The sequence below is a fragment of the Mustela erminea genome, chromosome 8 (genome assembly GCF_009829155.1).
Source record: "Mustela erminea isolate mMusErm1 chromosome 8, mMusErm1.Pri, whole genome shotgun sequence".
Classification (NCBI taxonomy): domain Eukaryota; kingdom Metazoa; phylum Chordata; class Mammalia; order Carnivora; family Mustelidae; genus Mustela; species Mustela erminea.
Genome location: NC_045621.1, coordinates 79,317,079 through 79,323,078, shown reverse-complemented (window position 1 = coordinate 79,323,078; position 6,000 = coordinate 79,317,079).

Here is a 6,000-nt window from a genome sequence, read left to right as displayed (position 1 = left end):
GTCCCAGATGATTTTTTTAATCAACAAATTTTATTGTTGATGTCAGTGGATTTCAGTGCTTTTTCAATCTTATTTCTCTCAGCACTCCTAAGTTCTATATCCCCAGAAACTACTCAGTCCTGGCATACCAGACGGCTTGTCACCCTGGGACCAGTGACTGATTCAGACAGTGACTTTCAATGTAGAGGGTATTTATAGGGGTGAGGGAAATCTAGAGCTGCAGTATCCAAAAGCCCATAGTTTTGAAAAGGAAAAGAAAAAAAGATTGGGCATGGTCTTTCCTTAGAATTTTAGCATGTAAGATTACAAAAACAAACAAACAAAAACCACTCTTATTCAATAAAAGAAATCAGAATTTAAGTTTTAAATATAGTTAAAGATGCTCTCAGAATAAAAGACAATCCTTACAATTGAGAGCTCTGTATGTTCTCATTTTACCACAGAAGGCTAAAAAGTTCCCCCACCTGCATTGGTGAATTCAACCTTATATGACTAACAAGCTCTCTCTCTTCCTTTCCTATCAGGTACGCCTGCTCCTCCCCTTAAGGATACAAGCCACATTTTTTTGTTTTGTTTTGTTTTGTTTATACTTGTGGCAGAAATACTTACTTTAGGGTTTCTAAATACGTTGGGGGTATGTATAATTTAAAAGAATCTACTCCTTCTGAAAAAAATATACACATACGTACCTACATAGAAAATATGGCCTGCCATTTCAGGGACTACACAAAGCCTCTGGAGTCTGGAGTTCCTAGGATCAGAAGTCTTGTTCAAACAACGCTGACAAATGTTTAATTATCTTCTAGTCAAATATAATCAAATGACTTCCTTGGGCCTCACAACAGCAGGGATGAGAAAATGCATGTACTTCTCTGAGGTCTCCACTGACACACATCCCTGAGAATTGCTATACCAAATGCACCAGCTCCGTGAAACTCCTAATACCATGAAATAAGACTGAATGAGGCAAATGGCCAAGAAAGATTTTTGTCACAGAGCAGCATTACAATGGAGGGACTTTAAAACATTTAAATTTCAAATAAATATTAATCTTAGGCATACAGAAGCTTCATACATGGGTTAACAGAGTTTTGCTTTCTGTGGAAAAGATTCTGTTAGGTGTTTGCTATTTAAATCTTTTCAGGTAATTAGTCCCTATGGTGCCTTCCATTTCAGCCTCCAGCTGTTCATGTTAATGAGATGTTACTTGATGTCAGGAATTCCCATCCTCCAGCATTTAGTGGTTAACCAATAATGGGGTGCTTGAGAAGCCTCGCACATAAAAGGAGGTGATGAACAACTTAAACTTAATTACCTTTGCTTTTATCCACCAACCCCAATAAGGCAAATTATACATAGGATTAGTAGTAAGTCCCTCTCTGATAAAGCCTATTTGAAAGAGAAGAAGAAAAGGTTAACACTCAGCCATAAACAGAGAGAAGTTATTTCTTTGGATATACCTACCACTTGATTTCTGGAAATAGTAAACCTACAAAAATGATCAAATATTTATAAAACATCACCTCTTACCTCTCGTATTTACAATATTTACATGAAAAGTCCTAGCTGGCTAGGACATCACAGTCTGTAGATTATAACTTCACAACATTATATGGCCTGAGGTGGCCTAGGACTGCGTGCATCAGCTGATCATCCACGTAAAAGATCTTGAATTCAATGTTTAATGTAAAATTTAAAGATAATGCACTGTCACAAAGACACATTAGTAACTTCTAAATAGGCATATTGCAGAGCACATTCTGATCAAAATGCAATAAATCTAGAGGTGAGACTCGATTTAAAGATATATGATTCACAGACCTGTACCCCTGGGGATAAAAATATATGTTTATAAAAAATTAAAAATTAAAAAAAAAAAAAAGGGAGTTGGGGGAAATTGGAAGGGGAGGTGAACGAACCATGAGAGACTATGGACTCTGAAAAACAATCTGAGGGGTTTGAAGTGGGGGGGGGGTGGAGGTTGGGGGAACCAGGTGGTGGGTATTAGAGAGGGCACAGATTGCATGGAGCACTGGGTGTGGTGCAAAAACAATGAATACTGTTATGCTGAAAATAAATAAAAAATAAATTTAAAAAAAAATGTTCAAAAAATAAAAAATAAAACACTATTACCTGTAAAAATAAATAAATAAATAAATAAAAATAAAGATATATGAAAAAAAACTAATATCAATCTTCTAAAATGGTTACCAGATGAATGAATAAAGCAAAATCTAAATACAGAAAGAAAGTTTGAAATTAAAATGCCTTAAATCCAACTTATTGATATTGAGAAGATGTATCTTTATCACTAAACAAGATAATGTAAATGAATTTATTACATTTTAAGTGAAGGAAACAAGAACAAAAATTAAAGATTAAAAATCTACAATACAAAAGAAAAACTAACAAATTACAGTATATAGAAAACTTGTAAAAAAGAAAAAAAAAATACAGCAATCCTCAAAGCTGGTTGTGAGATAATAGAGATTACCTTGAAAAGTACATTACTTCTTGGAAAGTATGACCAATGAAGGGGAGAGAGAAAGACAGAGACAAAGAGAGAGAGAAAGCAAATTTACATAAGGATAGAGACGGGCATAAAACTAAGATACATTAAAAAAAAAAAAAAAAAAAAAAAAAGGTTTAGGAGCACCGGATGGCTCAATGGGTTAAGCCTCTGCCTTAGGCTCAGGTCAAGATCCCAGGGTCCTGGGATCAAACCCTGCTTAGGGCTCTCCGCTCAGCAGGGATCCTGCTTCCCCCTCTTTCTCTCTCTCTCTGCCTGCTTCTCTGCCTACTTGTGATCTCTGTCTGTCAAATAAATAAACTGTCAAATAAATAAATAAATAAAAATTAAAAAGCCACATTAACAAAAAATAAATCTGAAAACATTACTCAGCTACATTTTATATGCTTGGAAGTGTTATTTCTAATTATTATTATTATCATTATTTTTATCATTGTATGGCTAATATTCTGCATATAAAATCACTAGCAAAAACCTTTAAAACAAATTAGAAAATCTTTACAATGACATAATATACTTAGGAAGAGGTGTGCAAGAAAATTACAGGCATCTCACTACTTCTTAAATAGCCAGAGGAAACTCTATTTCTGAATAATCAACTGTTATTTTTCCTCTGTGATAAATCTGACTACTATCATAATAGTAGTAAACGATATTTGCTATAGATAGCTGTGGTTCATCAAGGTAAAGTCCACAAAATATCCCTATTCAAAACTCTTTCAAATGCGAAAAGTATTACCTGCTGGATTTAAGGCCAAGAGAAGGCATGGATTAGACACAAAGATTCATATCTTGCAGAGGAAAAAAAAAAAAAAAGAAAGAAAAACATTCAGCTATTAACTGCCAGATAATTCACTTTAACTGTCTTATTAAAAAAAAAAAAAAAAAAGTGGGAAAGTTCTGTCTTTGGGTACCCCAGCATCAATATTCTGTTTACTTGTCCTCCCCGGGTTACATTATAACGTAGAGGGTGTCAGTCCTCACAGTTTATTAGGGTTCAGTGGGGAGAGTGTCACAAGTACTGGGTCAAATGATGTAAGAATTTTACTATTTCAGAAAAGTTGAATATTCTTTATCTACAATAACCACTCAATCCTAGAAATTCCATCAGTTGCTTTTTGGTTGTTAGCTTTGGATCATTTTGAATAGCCAGTGATCTTTCCTTACCTAATGTACTCTCTTCCGCGGGCAAATCACTACCAAGTGATAAACTGTAGCTCTGCAGTTTCAGAAACTTTAGGCTCCTTCCTAGCCAATAGTCACTTTATAGATGATCCTTTGATACTGTTTCTATTTCCAAGTGCAATTCGTCCTTTTCTGCAAAAGCCATGTTTGCTTTGGTTCTTAGCTTATCAATTTTCTAAGACTTCTAAAAATATTTGCTCTTAAATTAGATTGTTCAAGTTTGAAGATTGAAAATTCACACTCTAATTTATTTTTTTATTAAATATACTATTTCTGGTCTTAGTCCATTAATAAAAATAAGGAACAGTGATTCTTTTACATCAGCTGTCAAGGACACTTAAAATATATTTTGAAAGACTTTTGAAGCCAATCACTAAAATTCAGGTAGCACTATGCAGAAAATCTTGAATAAAATGGTGATTCTCACATGGATTTACAGGAGCATGAGAAGGGATGGAAGCTGTGTAAATAGGAGGTGCATCTAAAGTAGGGCGTAAGATTTGGAGCATAAGAATGCATTTGAGATGATTTCAAGGGTAGTTGTTTCTTTTCTTTGGCTTTTACCAGAAGTTCTTTGAGGGAGGAGATGATGGGTTTGAATTTCATTTTAAGGCCTCAGCATAATAGTAAAAAAGGCTATCTATTATGGTTTGATACTTTGCCTACTTTTTTTCCTAAGGCTTCTGTTAGATGTATTGTACGTAAGATGCCAAAAGCTTCCCAGGATGGCCACTAATATTCTAAATCATCCCTGTGCCATTTGGGAAGATAATTATTGGACTTTAGCTTACAGTGAGAAACAACTTGGACTAGACATTCTGAAGGATTAGAAGAGTTGCTGTTAAGTTAAAGACAAAAAGAATCTCTTTCTCTCACACACCCTCATGCACACATGCACATCATGACAGCCAGGCTAATACTTCATGAAACAACAACTTGGATTCTTGATTATTTCTGTCAAGACTGTATGACTGATAATCAAAAAACTATTGGCCCACAATATATTGGTGGAATGGAGAAGAAAGGTCTCCTGTATTAAGCAGAGTAATACTTCTTTGAATAGACAAAGCAGAGAATTTTCTCAGATTTTTAAAGGGACCTGGGCAATGTTTGTCCATAATTCATTATTACATATATTTTTTAAGTTTGTAATTCATTATTACATATTTCATAATCTCTTTACACATGAAAACCTATTAATATGAAAGAAACAACTTTTTTATTTTAAAATTCTCACCAGAAGATACCTGATTATTGAAGTGATAATAAAAGTAATGCACTGAGTGTTTTGTAAGACTGATGAATCATACACCTGTACCCCTGAAATAAATAGCATATTACATGTTAATTAAAAGGATAATGATTAATTAATCAATTAATTGATTAATTAATTTAAAAAATGATGGGGTGGTGAAAATTCTAAGAGTTGATTCTTGAACATATAATAGAAAATTGGTATAAATGTAAAGGGAACAATGGCAAGCTTAGCAATGGCATAAAAAATTATCTGCATACTCTATTAATAAAGAACAAAAGGTAATTTGTGAAACTATTCAACAAAATTACTAATCATAAGAAAAAAGTTGTGAAAATTGATAAGAAATATATGATTCTCAATAGAATTGACATATGTAGGTGTATAACAACATGCCAACTTTAAAAAATTCAGAGCTTCTCAAATATTACTTCTCATTCTCACTCTTCATAAAGGTATGAATGAATATTGATCAGATGCTGTGGACATGTGTCTCTGTCACTCTCCTTCTTTCTCTTTTTTTGTGAATAGGGTTGAAAGGAACAATGTTAAATATACTATCCACACAGGGAAATTGTGTCAAAAACATTTAAAAGAGCACTAAGAAATCATAATTATGGTTAAATATAGTAATTTTTAAAGACAATAATGTAGTAAACAAATGATATACTATTCCTTTATATATAATCTGTTAAATCTATATCATGATGCCTTTTAAATCTGTGAGTTACACAAAAGTCACATTACCTTTTTTCCTGAAATAATCCTTTGGGGTATGCTCCATCACCATGATATATTGTATCAATGAGGGTACAATTAGAAGACAAAAACCACAAAGTAATCCAAACAGAGAGTATAATTATAGAGTTTCTATAGGGGTCTAATGAATAGCCTGGGGATGCCCTGGAGTAGTTAAGGAAGGAACAGACTTGGAAAGGCACAATTCCCAAAGCTATTATCCAGACCTCACTGGAAAAGTGTGGCTTTAACCAACTGGAGGGCAGAAAAGCTCTCTGAGTCGCTCCAGGTA